Genomic DNA, 21,173 nt, shown 5'->3' on the forward strand with positions numbered 1-21,173 from the left:
TGGGTGTGCAGTGCTGGTGATGGTGGATGTGAGGTGTTCTTCAGTGACTTTGTTCCAGCTGCATTGGAGGCCGAGTGTGTTCTTGTGTGTGATGAGTTTTCTAAAGGAGAAATTAATGCAGTGGTGCTCAGTCCAGAGCAGTTCCGTGGTGTAGCTGAAGAAGACACTGTTTCCTCCTGCGAAGACTGGCTCGAGTGTGTGTCCTGCAGTGTGAGTGGGGGCGGAGACAAGTTGCTCAGTCCAAAGTTGGTGAGGTTCTCTAGAAGGGCGGTGGTGTTGTCCAGGTGGAAGCTTAGGTCTCAGAGTAGTATGTAGTCTGTGGAGGGAAGGGCGTGGGGTGCGATTATGTTGGTGAATGGAGTGCAGGGGCCAGGCGGTCGGTAGATGAAGGTTTCTGCGGAGCGTCCTTTTGGGGATGGTCTGGATCTGGAAATGGAGATGTTCCATGGTGGGCGAGGCATTGTCCGGGTTGGTGGTTGTCATGCAAAGGGAGTTTTTAGATGATTGCGATGCCTCCTCCTGGGCAGGTGGGGCGGTATTTCCTCAGGATTTTGCATCCGTCGAGGATGGTTGTTGCAATGATGGGTGTGGAGCTGCCATTGGTCCAGGTCTCTGTGAGGAAGGCGACATCGGGCGTGTGAATGTTGGGGAGATTCCAGATTTCTCTGCAGGGAACGCATGTTGATGAGGATGCAGGTCAGTGGTTTGTGTGTGCTGGCGTCCGGTGAGCTGGGAGCTTTTGCTGGAGATCAGGTGTTGGGTGTTGGGTGTTACTCGGCGGCGAGAGCTGTCAGTTGTTGCTGTGTCCGGGGTTAAGCACATGGAGGGTGCTGGAGTTGTGCTGGCAACGGGTTGGGGGACCAGGGTCCCTGGTGTTGATCGTGGACAGGCAGAGACAAGCTTGCCTTTGGTGCGCCTGCTGCACAGTGGCCACCATTAAGTAGGAATTGGAGAGGGCGGTCAGGTAGGAGCGACACGTTAGGGGGAGTGGCCACAGGGGCAGCAAGGAGCGAGGGAAAAGGGTCAAAAACAGAAGCAACGAAAGAGAAAAGTTAAACAGAAAGAGAAAAAGAAAGGGCAAAACAGAGCGAGTAAAAAGAGGGAAACAGGCACAGAAGATCGAGCAGAAGAGCAGAGTGCTCTTCCACTATACCATCAGGGATGAAGCGCAGGCAGAAGCTTGTGGGTGGAGGAGGGCCACAAACACCTATCTGGCACGGAGCTCGGGCTCATAGGGCAGTCCATCAATGATGAAACTGCAGGAGCAGAGAGCATTGACACTGACCAGGAAGGTCAGTGGTCGTGCTCTTCTTGCCTTGCAGCGGGTGCCATTAAGTAGGGGTCGGGAACAGGGCGGTCAGCTGGGAGGCAGGAGCGGGAGTGACACGCTGGGGGTGAGGGCCAGCAGCAGCGAGGAGTGTGGGAAAAGGATAAAAAAAAACGAAGCAAAGAAAGAAAAGAGCAAAACAGAAAGAGCAAAAGAGAAAGGGTGAAACAGAGCGAGCAAAAAGAGGAAAACTGGCACAGAAGACCGAGAGGAATAGCAAAAGAGCAGAGTGCTCTTCCACTAGACCACCAGAGATGAGGCGCAGGCAGGAGCAAGTGAGTGGAGGAGTGCCGCGAACACCTACCTGGCACCGAGCTTGGGCTCAGAGGGCAGCCCCTCAATGGTGATGCTGCACGCGGGAAGAGCAGTGACACTGAGCAGGAAGATAGCCTAATGGAGCTACGCCCTGCCATTCCTTTCCACCCCAGCGTCTCTTCCACCTATGTGAGAGTGCCTTTTGGAGAACAGTTTGATCATTTTGCTGCAGGAAGTCAGGGGTCTTCTGGAGAACAGAGCCATAGAGAGGGTTTCGGCATTGGAGACCGGCACTGGGTGTAATTTCCTTTATTTCCTAGTCCTGAACAAAGGTGAAGACCTTCGCCCTATTTCAGAATTTCAACCCCTCAATTCTTTCCTGCGAATTCAAGATACTTACCCTATCCTAGTCCTATCTGCCCTAGATCCAGAAGACTGAATTTTAGCATTGTCTATTCAATTTCCCTGGCCTTCTGGCCCACAAGTGCTACCTGTGGTTCAACATGGGCTTGCCATGTTCCTTCTCATGCTCACCAGTGGACCATGGATGTTCATGAACAATATGGCAATGATCACAATATGCCTTCAATACCAGTCTGCCACTACCCTGACAAGTGTCTGTTGAAGACGACTCATCACAACCTGTTGTGGACCTCCTCCAGTTGACTGCATACCTCCTTACATCGTTGGGGTTCATAATATGTATAATGTGCCGAAGTCACACCTGACTCCTTCTCAGAGACTCACTTTCATGAGTGCCATCCTGGATGCCTTCATGCAGTTCATTTTCAGACCTTCCCTCTGGAACAATGTGTCCAGGACATTCGGGCTATGATCTCGATGTTTTATTTTCAGCCCTGTGTGTCAGTAAGGATGGTTCTGAGGCTTCTTGGCCCCCCTGCATCCTGCTTGTCAACCATGCCTAGTGACATACGTGGCTCTGCAGTGGGATCTGAAGTCTCAGTAGGCCCAGCACCAAGGGAACCTGTAGGCTTCATCTTGGCTTCGGAGGAGAGTACAAAAGATGTGCATTGGTGGCTGCTTAACTGCAATTGAACCAGTGGCCAACCTCTCTCCATAGCACACCCAGAGCTACCAATGGTGGCAGGTGTGTTACTGCTGGGAGATGTGGAGATCAGAGGACTTTGGTCTCTGGTAAGACCTGGCTCCATGTCGGCCTACTGGAGCGCCAGGCCATTCGCTTGGTATTGCAAGCCTTCCTTCTGTCTATCAAGATGAAGCTGGATCAGGTCCTCATGCACATCATCATCTCCAGGTAGTACTGCAAGAAGCAAGGCAGGGTGGGTTTCAAGGCCCTGTGCCAGGAGGCCCGGCTCCTCTGGGCCAGGCTGAATTGTCAGGGCATCTCGCTGAGTATGCACCACCTGGCAGGATCTTTAAATGCCAGGATGTACAGACTCTGCCAAGGAGATCCCTAATGGCAGCTATACCCCGAGGTGGAGAAGGATATCACCCAGCAAGGGGGAGAGCACTGATTCGATCGCCTTCTCACCACCGAGGATACGTAGAGCCAACACTTTTACAAGCTAGAGTTCCCAAGAAGGCTTTGCCCCAGAGATGTATTAAACCTAGAATGGAGTATGGGACTTTTGTATCCCATCCTGCAGCTGCCGCCTCTGCTGGCCCAATGTTTAAAGAAAATCGGGAAGAACCAGGCCCAAGCCCTCCCAGTGGCTTGGATTAGGCCAGGAGAGTGTGGTACACGGTACAACATCGGGGCATTAGCACCTGTCCTCTGATCAGACTGCCACTTCAGGAGAATCTAATGTTGCACTATTTTCCCTCCAGCGTGCATGTCGGTGCGCACAGCATTCCCCAGCGCCCAAAGGTTTCCTGAGAGTGCGCAGATCGTTCAAAGCATTAGGAGGGAGCCTGCCTTTTGCTAGCAGCTCGCCTTTTAAAATGACATTCGGCGTGAAAGGTAATGTGTCTCTTGGTACTGTGTGTGTAAGATAAAGCAGCCCATCTGGGAAGGGGATAAGAGGCATTGGACCCTGTGGTGGAAGAAAGCTGCACATTTAGCCTGGGTGTGTGGAGCACATAGTGGCCTACCGAGGGAGCCAGCAGACTGCTTTCACTTTCACTGCTTGTTTCACAATTAGCTAGAAGGGGGGAGTGGGGGCATGAAGCACAAAATGTTCTGTTTTTAAAAGACGTTAAAAGGTACAAAACTGTGAAGTGGCAGCGTTTGTTCAGAGGGCTGTTGGCAAGAAGTTGCAGTACATAATGCATCCTGCACAAAGAAGATGCATGACCTGGAAATTATATGGTACAGTATTTTTGAAGCGCAACCCGCTGAGGAATATATACAGCTCCACTGAATGGGAGGGACTGCACAAAGTGTTATATGTAGTCAGTCAGTGACCAGCCCCTAGTAGAGAGAGTAGGCAGGGAGCCCTTGTATCTATTAGCTGGTGAGATGCTAACTTGAAACAGGTGGCAACTGAAATTATTCACTGACAGCACTCCACTATCTTACGTTACTCACTGCCTGCCATCCCAACCTGTTCTCTGAATATATTCTGAATCTTTGTCTCCATTAAAACCATAGTCCCTCTTTTTTAAGCCTATGTGTTTATTTTGTTGAAATTGGGGAAAGCAACTAGTAATTTATTTCCACATGTGAGATAGCTGAAAGTATTTTATTATCAAAACCTGCAAAAAGGGTTTGAGTTTTCTCAGATTTTGTGGCAGTTACAGTAATAGGAAAATTGTATTTGTGTTTCAAGCAGCATTGGTTTGAGGCTCGAAGTAAAGCAATTTTCGTTTCCGTTACCAAGGGTGGTACTTCACAGGGTTGGATTGGGACTGAATATAGCCCCTGGCACAATAATAAAAGTGGCGGCCTCATTGAATTAGATAGCTGAAATGTGGCCCATGGTTGCAAATTGAGGCAGTTTTGAACTTGTAAAGGCATGCAGTGTAATTGTTTTGCAAGGTATAGAAGACTGCATGCGTGTGATCTTACTGCAGGCAATTTTTTTTTATATTGCGGAAATCAACAGTACAAACTGGCCCACCAGACCATAAAACAGGCCCAATAACCTGGCCCAAACACTGATCGATCAGACCAGACCATTGGGCACTGCCTGATTGCCTTATAGTCCAGTCCAACTCTGGTTGCCCTTGTAAATGCAAGTAGTTCTATGACCATTTTATTGCAAAATGCAAGATCACCCTTTGCTTGTGGCTCAATGCGTTATTATGTTTAAACCTCTAAGGAGGGTGTGCAAGGGAATTGGTATAGTAAATAATAGCTGTGCACCTGCTGCATGCCAGCTTGTAACATCGACTGTGCGTTATGCAGAGATGGTAATATCAATTTAATGATCATTGGTTTGCACAGAACACTGATCTGAGAGAGGAGTTTTCTTTTCTTTTGCTATGTGTGTGTGTTTAAAAATAATGTACTAAGAATGAGTTGGAAGGCATCCGATGCTCCATCAGTATGCTCAGCCTATAGAACGTGTGCTTGAGAAATAAACACCGTGCTTCACATCAGTGTGCTTGCTGTCTAGGGGTAATATTCAAGAGCAGACTTATCAATGAGTTGCGTCACGCTAAAGGGCATAAGGACGATGCAACAACTAATTCAGATTTAGCAAGCCACGCAAGGCCACCTTGTGTGGCCCTGCTGGGCTTGATAAATCTAAAGTAACACAGTGCAAATCACTGCGTTGCGTTACTCTGCCCCAGGGAGGTGGAGCCTCACGCATACACCCATGTATTTTGGCGCATTCCCAGATTTACTATTACTCGTAGATCTAGGAATGCATCAAGATGCTGTGCCTCCCCAGGTGAGGCTTAACAAGGGAAAATATTTTTAATTTCTTCTCCTTGTTTCTTCCTTCTTTCTATGTGCGCTGTGTTCTGCAGCACACATAGAAAGAAGAAAATGCCTCAGAGGATTGTTGTGAATGAAGGTCTACCTTTCAATGCGAGGAGGCATCTTGACTTTTGGATTGCTAAAGATAATCAATAAAGCTTGCTGATCAGTTACCAGCATAAAAGGCTTTCCATACAGGAATACATGGAAATGTTCACAAGCCCATACCATGGCCAAACTTTCTTTCTCTGGTTAAGAATAAGCACGCTCTGTTTGGGACAAACTTCTACCGGCATATGTGACAACATGCCTTTAACCTTGGGGGTGTCTGTTGCCCTGTGCCAGGATTTCACCTAACCCAACAGGGGGTGCGTAAACTACAACCTCTGTATGAAGCTTTGGATTAAAATAGGCCATTTCAGTAGCACTCTTAATGGCTTGTTGGATTTTCTTGAAATGTCTCTCACATTCTTGTGACCACCTGAATGAAACATTCTTCTTCGTTAACTCTTGTAAGGGAGCATTTATGGTAGCAAAGTCTTGTATGTATCTTCAACAGTAACTGGCCATGCCAAGAAATGAATGTATCACAGAAACATCCTGTGGGGGATCAGCATTTTACAGCGCTAGTACTGAAGCATGATCAGGTGTCATACCCCCATCAGAAAATATATGGTCAGGAATTTTACCTTTTTCTTGTGGAACTTACCCTTGTCTGCATTTAAAGTCAAGCCTGTATCAGTCAGTAAACAACATACTTGGGTGAGAGCTTTATCATGCTTCCTCTGTGTAGCTCCAAAATTCAATCTGTCATCGCTATGGTTAAATGCATTCACAGCCGACTGTATGTCACGTCGAATTACGTCTTGGAAAAGTTGTGCAGCAATAACACTTCAAAATTGAGTCTTTTATATTGAAACAGACTGACATGTAGAAAAGCTTGTAATACACCTGAAATCTTTTTTGAATTCCAATTGATGATATTTAAATCAAGGCAAGAGAAAACCTTCACCATTTAATTGCACCATCATGTCCGCAATCTGTGGACCTGGATGTCGTTCTCATTAAAATTACTTATTTTCTTGGCGCATATCAACGCACATGCGTACAGCTCCTTCAGTGCCCTATAATGTATAACTTTATCTTGCATTCCTGTGTGGTACCTTTATATATGGCTTGACCAGTAGGTTCTCAACCATCAAAGGGTAAATTCTTTGCAACACTTGCATTGTATTCATTTGCTTTTCCACATGCTTGAAGCGTCGATTCTGTACTTTGACAGCGACACACATGACACGAACAAGCAGTCTGATTGAAACACAGCAAACTCCTTGGGAGGCATGGTCATTCTTCGGGTTACTTATCCCCTATCTCGTCGCCATTTGTAGTGTCTTCCCAACTTAGGTACCCACCAATCACCACATCATACACAGGGCTTAGTATTATACGTCTTTGTTCTGCTGTGTGTAACAGCAAACTTAACATCCTAAAACAAGTTTTCATGGCAGCGCTGTCTGACACCTACATGTTAGCTCTACAGAGTCTGTTGGACACCTAAAGGGTTTTGTCATAGAATATTGCAAGACACAATAACTGGCAAATTAGTTCGATCCTTACTTTACATATGTTTACTCCTTTTATGTCACTGCACAGCTGTGCCTGCTTTTCCTGACCCTGAAGATTGTCTTTCTCATCTAGATGACACCGGCTTGACGTGTGTGGGAGCTCTAAGCTCTCTCTCAGTCCAGCCACCCTACACCATTTTCTATCTTGAGAAAGTGGTGCTTAGGAATACAGTGGCTTTTTAACTAAATAGTGTGACTCCCTTTCATTTCGGGCAATCCATCACTCTTCAAATGTTGTTTGTCCCACCTCACCTCTCGAAAGGGGATGACAGACTACATAATTTGCTCCCAAAGGAGTGCTTAGATTTTACATTGCTCAAACCAAATACCATCAGCTCTTTGTGGGGTTCTCTGGGGCAAAGAGGTACAGAAATAGACTTTATCTAGATGAGTAGTCCATTGCATCAAATCTGTTATGCGATGGCCAAAAAGCAGCCTCCAGAAGAGTTAAATGCCAATTCCACCAGGGCCAGGGATGCTACCACTGCTTTAACATACAGAATGCCTGTTCTGAATATTTGTTGGGCTGTAACGAGTAGGCACTACTGCCTTGTCAGACAAATATGGGAGAGGGCAATTTTGGCTATTCAGTCCTGCAGGCCTTTCTAGTCTGAGTCGTTCCTCAAACCCACCACAGGGAAGGTATTTCTTTGGTATCTATGCTAAAACTGAGGAAACTGCACTTAGAAGTATCAGTCTGAAGAACAAGTTATGTTCTTGTGGGAATGCCCTTCCTGGTGATACTCTTATCTAATCTTAGATTCCTTAACATCCTCCTACCTCCCTGTTCTCTGGAATGGATTCCCCTGTCTAAAAATGCCCCAAATTCGACATCTGCACACTGGCCTGAACAATTGGCTTAGTCTGAGGGAATGGATGATGTCCAGAAAGAAACCAGTGTAATTGGGTGGTGCCTATAAGCAGCTCCAGTAGTGTATTTCGGGACAGAGCAGAGCTGCGTGAAGTCATCTGCTGCTGCACAGAGGCTATGCTGAAAAATCTTCTGGATCTAGTCTGGCATCAGAGGATAGTCTAAGTGTGAGGAATCAGCGGTTACTGAAGGTAAGTAACATGTTCTTCATAAATAGTTATAGTCCATACCGCTTTGTTATGACAATCAATAAATGGTTTGCTATTCTGGGGATAGTTCCTGGTAAACTGGTTGCCGCCATGAATGAAAATGTAATCTGTGTCTTATATTTCATTTCTAGTTTTCAACCGGAATCCATGTGTTTTCCAGTTTGTGTCTGGTTGCCTTTCTTTGGTGATTATCACATTTTCCCAAATAGTCCATCAAAGAAAACGTGAGCAATCCTGTTCCTCATTGGTGAGAGGAGTGTGGTTACTGCCTGAGGAAGATGGATTCTGTTCTATACCCACTCCAAGTCCGCCAAGAACAAAGGAATGGCCATAAACAGAATCAAAACATCAGACATCATTGAGTCAGGAAAAAAACCCTTAAACTTGCTTCTAGTTTCAGTGATCCCAGGTGACAGCACAACAGTGTATACCACGTCCACAAAATGACACCATGCTGACGTGCTGAAATAGTCCAGTGAGTGAAATATTGTTGCCGTAAGCCAGTGGTTCCTAACCTGTGGTCCAGGAACCCCTGGGTGTCCACAAAGCCTACTCAGGGCGTCCGTGTCTGCTGAAGAAACTAAATAATATTAACAGATTAATAAAGTGTATATGAATAAAGAAGCAAAATATAAAACTGATGGCTAAAAATTGAGTTAGTTTCCTCAGATTTATTCATGGGACTAGTGCAAGTGCATCTAACAAGACATAGTAGCCATCTATTCCGAAAACACCCACCTGACCTTAAAATGGGACACCACCTCACTGAGTAGCACACCTCCGAGCAAGAAGTAAGAAATCTCTGTTCCTCTCTTTACTTGGATACCAGAGCTTGCGGGCAAGTTTCCCTTTTGCTAATTGCCACCGTGGACAACAGTTATTCATATGACAGCATAATAGATGGCAGCACTTACCAGAGACACTGACCGCCAGTATTACAAATGTATTTCATAGACATCTGGCACTAAAAACAAAGTATGGGGCATATTATCAAGAAACGGCGTTAAAATTATCGCCACTTTAGCGGCAGGAAACTGCCGGTAAAGCGGCGATAATGGGCTTGATAATATGCCCTCGAGAATTCCAATAGAAGCCCATGTTCACACCAGAACATGGGCTTCTATGCGAATACACAAGGGCATATTATCAAGCCCATTATCGCTGCTTTCGCGGCAGTTTCCTGCCGCTAAAGCGGCGATCATTTTAACGCCGTTTCTTGATAGTATGCCCCTATATTCTGAGCATATAAGTACTAACCGTTGAAGATTATAGCTGTCATTAAAATACAAAGCGATTCTAAATTCAAACGCAAATACTTTGAAACAGATTGTCAAATCAGCAAAAATAACAAGCATTTACAATGCAATGGTCTCGGCATTCTTAAAGTTAGAGCTATCGGCATTGCTCATGACATTATTTTTATTTATGTTTTTGTTTTTAAAACATAAATAAATGGCATTGTCATTTACAATGCCAACAGCAGGGCAGGTGAGCAAGCACAACGAACGAGGGGGCATGACAGCAAGCACAACCAACTAGGGGGCAGGAGAGCAAGCACAAGCGACGAGGGGGCAGGACAGCAAGCACAAGCAACGAGGGGGCAGGACAGCAAGTACAAGCAACTAGGGGGCAGGAGAGCAAGCACAAGCAACGAGGGGGCAGGACAGCAAGCGCAAGCAACGAGGGGGCAGGACAGCAAGCCCAAGCAACGAGGGGGCAGGACAGCAAGCCCAAGCAACGAGGGTGCAGGACAGCAAGCACAAGCAACGAAGGGGCAGAGTAACAAAGTGAGCGAATTTGCCTCCAGACATTTGGGAAATTGCATTCTGTGTACGTGTGAAGTCCTTAAAACAATCTCAAAGAACAAGCTTGATGAAATGAAATGATTACGCACTTGTATAGCGCACGACTACCCGTAGGCATCTTGTACGAATACCGCAGAGGAACCCTTCCTGGCCTTTCCCTGTGAGGAGCCCACTCCTGGGCACCCCCAAGGTGAAGTCAGGCATCCTCAGCGTTGTTGGGGCCGTTGTAGAGATTAAGCAAGCTATTGCACAGAGGTGAAGAGTGGGACTCATGATTAGAATAGGCACGAGGCGAGAATGATCGGGTCCAAGGAAATTGAGCCCGAGACCCGCCGAGGCGGAAATTGAACCCTGGTCCCGGCCAGACTACTGCATCAGGGTCTGCCGCTCTAACCATTGAGCCACACTTCTCTACAGGGTCTGCCGCTCTAACCGTTGAGCAAAGCTTCTCACACTGTCCACCAATGCAACTCATGCTGGACAGGCAAGCAAGAAGCTTGAGAGGCCATGATGCTCATTCAGTCCATGGCCTCTCTGCAGAGATGAAATAGGAGCAATGTTTTTTGTTGAATTGATCCTGCTTCTACGCGCTTAAGAAACTAGTACATGGCAAATACACCTGACCTCTGCACTATAAAAGGGGTACATCCTATTATACAGACTTCACTATACTTGGTGGGTTATTTAGGCAAGAGAAAGAAGAGAATGGACGTGATGACCAAAACCTACACAACGTAACAGAGGATTGTTAAACATGACTCAGTGAGTTGAACTCCAGTGACTGAGACGTGCAGTGATGTTCAGTTCATGTGCTCGAATGCTGGCAAGGCTGATGTAACATTCCAGCATACCATCGATAGGAAGTAGGTGAACTGGGAAAGAGCTTAGAAATCACATACGTATGGTATGAACTGCTATATAAAAACAAGTTGTCACTATTTTAGAGGTGGTAGGACATACACGTGATAAACATTAGCAGGACAGAATTAGTCATGTTGACAGGTCAATACAAAAGCGCTACAACACCTCGTCAAGGGTAGTAAGCGCTATATAAATGTAATTACAATACAATTATTACATCTATAAAACGAAAAACGGAATCCATCTTGGTGGACTATAGCAAGTGCAGGTCTAAGAAGGCCTTGAAGCGTACTGGTTATGATTTAAACAGATGTTTCTACAGTGCAGACTAATCACTTGAGGAGTAAAAACATTTACAGAAAATGAGAATATATAAAAATAAGACAGCAGCAGCAAAGTGATAACATAACAAAAAGGTTTCACAGCGTGATAATACACCTTGGAGAGATCTGATTAGAAAAGGTGAGGTTTCAAAGTGTGGATTTTCAGGATCATGTGCAAATGAAGCGAATTGGAGGATTTTCCAGCGTACTGTAGATAAAGTGGGGCCGATATATGGACTCATTTTCAGTGCAGCAACACCGAACTGAGGGCCCGATTCACAGAACTAACTTAAGACAAAATCCTAAACTTACTACCATTTTCGTATTCACAGAAGGCACTTACTCATTTTTGTATTCACAGAAGACACTTACTTATTTCGGTATTCACAGAAGTTAGGAGTCCTAACTTTAGGACTCCTAAATGCCTTCTGTGAATACCGAAAGTCCTAAAGTTAGGATTTTTTCCAGTTTAGGAGTCCTAAAGTTAGGACTCCTAACTTTACTACTACTAAATTGAGAAAAATACTAACTTTAAGACTTTCCGTATTCACAGAAGGCATTTAGGAGTCCTAAAGTTAGGACTCCTAACTTCTGTGAATACCGAATTGAGTAAGTGCCTTCTGTGAATACCAACATGGTAGTAAGTTTAGGATTTTGTCATAAGTTAGTTCTGTGAATCGGGCCCTGAGACATTCAACTGATGCAGTCAGTATTAGACTTCCTCGGGGAGGTGCAATGTCTCATTTGACCTGTTTAGGCGCCTTGATGTCCTTGGGCTAAGTTGCTGTTAGACGGGGACCTGGAGGGTCGGCCGAGCACAAGGGGAGAGGCCTCCGGTGAGGGCCGTCTCCAGCGATCGTACAGACAAGTAACTTCCCCCCCCACAGATGGACACCACACGAAGATCAGAGTAACACCTTTTATAGGCAGTTCTTGAAGTAAGGTAGTACGATACAAGGAGATCAGGACACGATGATCCTCTCAATTCTAGTCTCTAGTAGGGAAAGGGGGTAGCGGGACAGTCTTGGTACCTACGGGTACTGAGGTGAAACGGCGGTAGCTCACAATCCTCGTGCTCGGCGGTCGGACGGGTTGGACCGCGGCAGCGCCAGCAGGTCCCGAAGAGATCGTAGGTGGCAACGGGCCGCGGCAGCGCCAGCAGGTCCCAACGAAGATGGAAGTTACAACGGGCCGCGGCAGCGCCAGCAGGTCCCACGAGGATGAAGGTTGCAGAAGGCCGCGGCAGCGCCAGCAGGCAGGACGATAGTTCACAAGGCAGGGCTGCGGCAGCGCCAGCAGTCCGTCAAGGATGAGTTCTTCTCGGTGTCTCTCGACTCCAGGATACAACTCCCTTCCTGCTCTGGGGCTCCTCGGTTATAGGTCTGGCGCCCTTTGATGTCCGGACCCTCGCACTGGGAGGTCGGGAGGTCCGGGATGAGGGAGTCCAGACACCCAGCAGGGGGGTGGAGCCAGCACCCGGGGAGGCTGGGGGCGATCGGCACCTGGCGGGGGAGAGCCATCGACACTTCTTTCTCCCATTAGCCTGCCAAGTGGTCCGTTCACCTCCTGGATGGATGGTGGTGCCGGGATGGCGGGGCCTGGCCGGGCCCAGGGTTGGGGTCGAGCTGAGGCCACGCGGCCGCGTGGTGCAGTGTCCAAGATGGCGGCTGGGCCGGGCAATGGGGCTGCCGGGGGCCCGGGCCCGTGACACAGAGATATCCAGGAGCAGGCGTCCCGGAGGGGACGGGTTGCGGGTTGCTTCTGCGGGTAGCCCCCGGAGAGCCGGTGTCTGGGCCCTGTCATGCGGGGAGGGAGCGAGCCCTTCGTGGGGCCTGTCCAACATGCGTCCCCCCCAGCTGAAGGCGGGGAGAGTCACCCATCCTCTTGGGGACTCTCCTCGTCGAGGCGGAAAAAGCGGGACAGGCCATCCGCGTTGGCGTGGTCTTGGCCAGGGCGATGCTCCACAGTGAAGTCCATCCCCTGCAGGGAGATGGACCATCGCAATAGTTTGGGGTTCTCCCCCCGCATTTGCATTAGCCATTGCAGGGGCCGATGATCTGTTTGTACCCGGAAGTGGGTTCCGAAGAGGTAAGGCCGGAGCTTCTTGAGGGCCCATACTACTGCGAAGGCCTCTCGCTCAATGGTGCTCCAGCGCTGTTCTCGGGGCAGGAGGCGTCTGCTGATGAAGGCCACTGGTTGGTCGACTCCCTCGGGGTTCAGTTGGGAGAGGACGGCCCCGATTCCATGGTCTGAGGCATCAGTCTGGACGATGAACTCACGGCTGTAGTCGGGGGCCTGGAGCACAGGAGCGGTGCACATGGCGGCCTTCAGCCTCTCGAAGGCCGCTTGACAGTCGGGAGTCCAGTTGACTGTTTTTGGGTTGGTCTTGGATGTGAGTTCCGTGAGGGGCCCCACAATGCTGCCATAGTCCTTTACGAACCGCCGATAGTATCCGGTGAGCCCCAAGAAGGCTCGGACCTCGGTTTGGGTTACGGGGGGGCGCCAGGACTGGATGGCAGCGATCTTGAGCTGGAGGGGGGCCACCAGACCGCTCCCCACTTGGTGTCCGAGGTAGGTCACGGACCCCTGGCCGATTTGGCACTTGCTGGCCTTGATTGTGAGGCCGGCCCGTTGGAGGGCCTGCAGGACCCCTCGGAGGTGGCGGAGGTGGTCTGACCAGTGGCGGCTATACACCGCGATGTCGTCCAGGTATGCGGCGCTGAACTCTTCGAGGCCCGCCAATACCTGGTTCACAAGTCGTTGAAACGTGGCTGGAGCGTTTTTCATGCCGAATGGCATCACTCTGAAATGGTAGTGTCCCTCCGGGGTGGAGAAAGCGGATCGTTCTTGTGCCCTGGGGGTGAGGCCGATCTGCCAGTAGCCCGCCGTCAGGTCGAAGATGCTTAGGTAGCGGGCCGCCCCCATGCGGTCAACTAGTTCGTCGGCTCGGGGGATGGGGTGAGCGTCGGTTCGGGTGACAGCGTTCAGACCCCGATAGTCGACGCAGAACCGGAGCTCGGGTGTGGTGCCCGGGGCCGCAGCTTTGGGGACCAGTACAACCGGGCTGGCCCAGGGGCTGTCCGAGGGTTCGATGACTCCGAGTGCGAGCATCTTGGAGACTTATTCTTGGATGCAGGTGCGTACCCGATCTGGTACTCGGTACGGCCGGTGTCGGATAGGAGGACTGTCGCCAGTGTCCACGTCGTGCAGACACCAGGGGGTGACCCCGGGTGTGAGGGAGAATAGGTTTGCAAATTGCAGCAGGAGGGCCCGACAGTCTTGGCGCTGCTCCGGGGTCAGAGCCTCGGAGAGTGGGACCCCGTCCACTGAACCATCTTTTTCCCCGGCCCCCAGTAGGTCAGGGAGGGGCTCGGAGTCCTCTTCCGCCCCACTGTCTGTAGCCATCAGCAGGCTGAGCTCCGAGCGCACGAAGTGGGGTTTGAGTCTGTTGGCGTGGAGGACCCGGAGGGGGTTCCGGGGGGATTCCATGTCGATGAGGTAGGTGACGGGGCTCTTACGCTCGATCACCTTGAAGGGCCCCGTCCATTTGTCCTGTAAGGCACAAGGTTCGATGGGGGACATCACCCATACCTGCTGGCCAGGCTCGAATTCGATGGAGGAGGCATGTTGATCGTACCACTTCTTCATGTCCTCCTGACTGGCTTCAAGATTGGCTTTGGCGAGCTCTCTGAATCGCCGGGTCTGATTACGGAGGGTCAGGAGGTACTTGTAGACGTCTGGAGGGGTCTTCAGGGGGGCCATTTCCCACTCTTCTTTAACTAGGCTGAGAGGCCCGCGAACAGGGTGTCTGTACAGGAGTTCGAAAGGGCTGAAGCCGAGGGACTTCTGGGGGACTTCTCGGTAGGCGAAGAGGAGGCACGGTAGTAGCACGTCCCACTGGCGGCGTAGGGGTTCTTCCAGCCCCATGATCATCCCCTTGAGAGTGCGGTTGAATCGCTCGACCAGTCCGTTTCCTTGCGGGTGATAGGGGGTTGTGAATTGGTAGGTGACTCCGCACTGTTGCCATAGGGATTTCATATATTTTTAAATAAAGTTCGTGCCCCTGTCGCTGACGACTTCCCTGGGGAAGCCCACTCGAGAGAAGACCCCCATTAAGGCTCGACCTACCACTGGTGCTGTTACAGTTCGAAGGGGAACCGACTCAGGATAGCGGGTGGCGTGGTCCACCAGGACCAGGATGAATCGATGCCCTTGTGCTGTTCGGGGGTCCAGGGGCCCCACAATGTCTATTCCCACCCTTTCGAACGGGGTGGTCACAACGGGGAATGGTTGCAGAGGTGCCTTGAGTTTGCGGCCGCTCTTCCCGCTGGCCTGGCAGGTCGGGCAGGACCGGCAGTGGGTGGAGACGTCATTTCTCATTTTCGGCCAGTAAAAGTGAGTCACCAGGCGGTTGTATGTTTTGTCTTGCCCCAAGTGTCCAGCCAGGGGGACATCATGGGCCAAGTTCAGAAGGAAGTCTCTGAAACGGAGGGGCACCACCAGCACTCGACTGGCCCCCAGCTCCGCTATTCTTTGTTCGCTGTACAGTAGGTCATTGTCCCAATAGATCCAGTGGGCCCCTGCGGTGTCTCCTGCGCCCTGGGCGAACGCTTGCTGTCGCAGTCCCTCGAGGGAGGGACATGTCTTTTGCTCTTGCCAGAATTGTTCTTGGGTGGGCCCCCCTTCCTGACGCCACTGAGCCAGGTCCGAAAGGTCTTGGGGCTGAGCGTGCTCTTCGTGGGTTTGTTCCGGGGTGTCGGTAGGGATGGAGTCTCCCTCTGGAGTGATCGGGGGAGGAGGTGCTGGCCATTCGGGTTCTTCAGATCTACGGATGGTGTCGGCGGCCATGGACCGGGTTGTTACGCATGCCCAGCCCGGGAGGCCTAACATCCCCAGGTGCTCTCTTCTTTCAACGGCTGCCCACGGGGAACTCTCGAGATCGTTCCCCAGGAGGCAGTCCACGGGGGCATCGTCGCGGACAGTCACTTTTAACATACCGGAGACTCCTCCCCACTCGAAGGGGACGCAGGCCATCCGACACAGGCTCTCCGAATTGTCGGCCGATCGGACGGGGCAAAGAACGTTTGGCAGAATTTGTTCTGGGGTCACCAGGTGACAACGGACGGCCGTCACACTGGCCCCTGTGTCACGCAGGGCTTCGGCCTTACGCCCATTTATGTTCACCCACTGGCTGTATTTCCTGGTGTTGGCTGGTAGGGGAGCCCGCGGGATCAGGTCTCTTCCCCCTAGGCAGGCCAGGGTCATGGCGGCAGGTTCCCACTCGGGCTGCTCCTGCTCATACTCTTCAGGCTCTTCGGAGACTTGCTCTTCTCCTAGGGCGGCGGCAGCCACCTGGCGGGGTCCGGGGGTCTGGTTCTTTGGGCAGGTCGGGTCACTGGCATAGTGGCCGACTCGCTGGCATCGATGACACGTAACGTTGGCTCGGAACCCCGGGCGCATCGGGGGGTTGCCCCGGCCGGCCGGGGGCGGGGTGTTGTTGGCGGGAGCGGCCGGGACGGCGTCTCTGCCCCGGCCCTGTCCTCCTCCTCGGGGACGATGATGACCTTGGTAGGGTTCTGTTCTGCTCGTTTGGCCCACTCCGGGTCACTCAGGTGCTCTCCCATCGGTCAGCCTCGGCGGCGAGCTGCCGTGGGTCAGTCAATTTACTGTCGAGGAGGTGCTGCCTGAGCTCGACGAAGCAGTTGTTGGAGAGGTGCTCCCACACAATGAGGTTGAAGAGCTGTTCGTAGGTTGTTACGTTGCTACCCTTGATCCATCCCTCGAAGGCTCGGCTGAAATAGTTCACATATTCTATCCAGGTTGTACCCGGGATCCGGGTGCAGTTGCGGAACCTCTGGCGGTACATCTCGGGCGTCAGCCCATATCGACTGAGGAGGGCGGCCTTCATGTGGTCATAGGACGTCATTTGATGGTCCGGAAGCTGCAGCAGGGCATCCCGACCTTCATTGACGAATCTCCCCCATAGACCGGCTCCCCAGTCACTTCGAGCGATCCGGTGGGCAGTCATGGCGATCTCGTAGGCCTTGAACCACTGCTGTATGTCGTCGTTCCGATAGTATTCACGGACCACATCCTTGGGGATGTGGACCTTCTGTTCGGTAGTACCTGGGGGGCGCGGTTGCTCGGGCACCCCTAGGTCTTTGTTCTGTTTGCGCATTTCTATCTCCGCTAGCTTGCACTCGTGTTCGTATGCCAGTCTTTTTTCTTCGAGTTCTCTCTGTCTCTGCTTTTCCTCTCGCTCTTCTTGGAGCCGTAAGTGTTCTAAGTTCATCTTTTGTTCTGCCAGTTTCAATTCTCTGTCTAATTTGAGCCGTGCCAACTCTAACTCGTGTAGTCTATTTTTCTCTCGTTCTCGGATCTCTTCCCGGGAGAGATCCGTTCTCCTTTCTTCCGTCAGAGTGGTGTTTGTCTCCGGGGCTTCGGGGTCCCGGGGTCCAGCGATATTTGTCTCTGCCCAGGATTCTAGGGCGTGTTTGAAGTCCTCTTTCGTGCTCAGACCGGTGGTGGCAATGCCTAGTTCTATGCAAAATTGTTTTAGCTCTCGGTGGTTGTACTCTTCCAGTTTTTCCATCTGGAATTTCTCTGCAGATCCGCTCTCTCTGGTCGTCATTGTGGATTAGTCGTAGGGTGAGTTACTCTCTGTACGGTTACGCGTTGGTTCGGATCGCGCCGCTGGCCACCAATGTTAGACGGGGACCTGGAGGGTCGGCCGAGCACAAGGGGAGAGGCCTCCGGTGAGGGCCGTCTCCAGCGATCGTACAGACAAGTAACTTCCCCCCCCACAGATGGACACCACACGAAGATCAGAGTAACACCTTTTATAGGCAGTTCTTGAAGTAAGGTAGTACGATACAAGGAGATCAGGACACGATGATCCTCTCAATTCTAGTCTCTAGTAGGGAAAGGGGGTAGCGGGACAGTCTTGGTACCTACGGGTACTGAGGTGAAACGGCGGTAGCTCACAATCCTCGAGCTCGGCGGTCGGACGGGTCGGACCGCTGCAGCGCCAGCAGGTCCCGAAGAGATCGTAGGTGGCAACGGGCCGCGGCAGCGCCAGCAGGTCCCAACGAAGATGGAAGTTACAACGGGCCGCGGCAGCGCCAGCAGGTCCCACGAGGATGAAGGTTGCAGAAGGCCGCGGCAGCGCCAGCAGGCAGGACGATAGTTCACAAGGCAGGGCTGCGGCAGCGCCAGCAGTCCGTCAAGGATGAGTTCTTCTCGGTGTCTCTCGACTCCAGGATACAACTCCCTTCCTGCTCTGGGGCTCCTCGGTTATAGGTCTGGCGCCCTTTGATGTCCGGACCCTCGCACTGGGAGGTCGGGAGGTCCGGGATGAGGGAGTCCAGACACCCAGCAGGGGGGTGGAGCCAGCACCCGGGGAAACTGGGGGCGATCGGCACCTGGCGGGGGAGAGCCATCGACACTTCTTTCTCCCATTAGCCTGCCAAGTGGTCCGTTCACCTCCTGGATGGATGGTGGTGCCGGGATGGCGGGGCCTGGCCGGGCCCAGGGTTGGGGTCGAGCTGAGTCCACGCGGCCGCGTGGTGCAGTGTCCAAGATGGCGACTGGGCCGGGCAATGGGGCTGCCGGGGGCCCGGGCCCGTGACACAGAGATATCCAGGAGCAGGCGTCCCGGAGGGGACGGGTTGCGGGTTGCTTCTGCGGGTAGCCCCCGGAGAGCCGGTGTCTGGGCCCTGTCATGCGGGGAGGGAGCGAGCCCTTCGTGGGGCCTGTCCAACAGTTGCGCGATAAAAGACTCCCCTCCCCATTCATTCATTCATACCCCCGTTTGAGCAGTACATTACCGCATGTTTTGCCGCTTTCTGGCCGTATTTTCCCGTGCAGATTTCACATGATTTTTCCCGGAGAAAGGTGATGGGATAGGGGAGGGGAGAGAATACGGCTTTGCAGCAGTTAGCTAAAACTGGAATTCGCAATTGGGGCAGAAATAGCAGCAGCGTGAACATGGCTCGGTCGAGTGATAGAGAGAGAGAAAAACCAGGGGGAAAGCGGGCTGTGCTTACCTCGCCTCAGCAGCTTTCACCCTCCGCCGGTAGTGCTCTGTCTGCAGGCCTCTCGATTTTCCTCCACACCGCTTCCAGTCGCACCTCCGCCTTCAGCAGCAGTCGGGGGCTGGAAAGCAAGCACAACGAGGGGGCGGCACAAGGGCACAGACACACAACGAGGGGGGGCGGAAAGCATGAGGGAACAGACGCACAACAAGGGGGGGCGGAAAGCCCGAGGGAACAGACGCACAACGAGGGGGGGGCGGAAAGCACGAGGGAACAGATGCACAATGAGGGGGGGCGGAAAGCATGAGGGAACAGACGCACAACGAGGGAACATCGTCTTTTTCAGATTCAGGGGGCGTGGTTTTCGTTCTCTCCTCTTCCGATCGGCTGGAAGGTAAAATTCCAGCCAATGGGATGAGGAGAGAACGAAAACAAGAAAGAAGCGAAAAAACACGCCCCCGAATCTGAAAAAGACGGGGCTTGAATGGAGTGATGCCCCTCTCCTCCAATGGCTGGCCTCCGTTTAGGAAGCCAGCCAATGGAGAAGAGGGGCGGGTTCAAGCCCCACTCTAGAAAACATTAAATCTCTGACCGAGACTGCGCAAGCGCAGCCTACGGTCCTCGACCTAAAAACGACAAAAGAAAAAGAAGAGAAAGTGAGTCTGAATCCAACCAAAATAGAACCCCCAACCACAGACACTTTAAAGATAAAAGGGACATCCGAGCTACATTGGACATTATCCTTGAGCAACTGGTATCTGTCTTTGATATGACCCAAGCTACGAAGACTGCTTTAATGCAAGCTGACTCACAGGTTTTCAGTATCTTTATTCGCCCTTCAAATAAAGAGCATAAAAGTACAAAGCACAGACATCACAGCATAGTTCAATATGAAAGATAAAAAAGTTAACAGATGTATAGATGAAAACGTACCAATACACTCGATAAGCATCTGACTAAATGCATAAAATACAATGTATAACATATACATGAAACACTTCATGGTTAAAACATCACATTGAGACATCAATATCAAATCAAAGATAGACATAAATCAGTGAAAAATGCTACTAATAAATCCATCACCCAGCTTAGTGTTGAAATCACATTAAAAACAAAAGGAGCTGTGTCTATCATTGATAATCAGGGCTTGGTATGCGTGGCTGGGTGTAGTTACAACGGATGCTTCTATCATAAGGTTCAACTTGACCCATGTGGATAGGCCGCCCTTGGCCCTCCTATGAGAAGAAGCCAGAGCGGGCATGAATAACCAGAAAATCCCTTATGCGAAATGGGAGAAGAAGCCCAGGTCTACTGCATAACAACAAAATCAAATGTATCGATAGAAGCCACCCAGTCGAAATTTGAAATGATTTGATTTATACATTTATAAAGCGCGCGATTGCTCGGAGGCGTCTTGGCGCTAAAGTTCGATGCGAATTGGATTACCGCTGGGGTGAAATTCTAACTTAGCAGCAGAAGTGTTAAATGTTGTCCTTTAGCCTAGCAATATTCCAACTTATCAATAAAGAAGAATCCTAAAAACTTGCCACACTTACCTTTTGTCCATGGGCATGTTGGTGGGGATTTGAGATAGCTGCGTAGAAGGGACTTTGGAGGACTCCTTTAAAATGGTAAATGCCCCATTTTAGGTAACTCCAGGAAGAGCAGTAAGGGTCTGTGTGTTAAAAGACCATCCTAACTGCGTCTGAATAGATTGCCCAGGATCAACTATCAAGCTGCCAAGATGCTCCTTGGAGTGGTAGTGCGCTCTACAAATGTCCCTCACATCACATCACACACAAGCTTGAATCCCGAGTAGGCAAGGAGAGTCGGTCCAATTTGTTAATATTCGCTAGTGATGCAAACCGATTTTTACATGGGATCTGATAACCACCAAAAATGCTGTCATCTGGAAGGCCCAAGGCTGAGAAAAGTTGTGGGCCGAGTGCGGGGTTCTGTAAAAGAAACCAAGCGGTACAAAATTAATATCAGTGTTCACAATTTGAGTCTGATA

The sequence above is a fragment of the Lissotriton helveticus genome, chromosome 1_1 (genome assembly GCF_964261635.1).
Source record: "Lissotriton helveticus chromosome 1_1, aLisHel1.1, whole genome shotgun sequence".
NCBI lineage: Eukaryota > Metazoa > Chordata > Amphibia > Caudata > Salamandridae > Lissotriton > Lissotriton helveticus.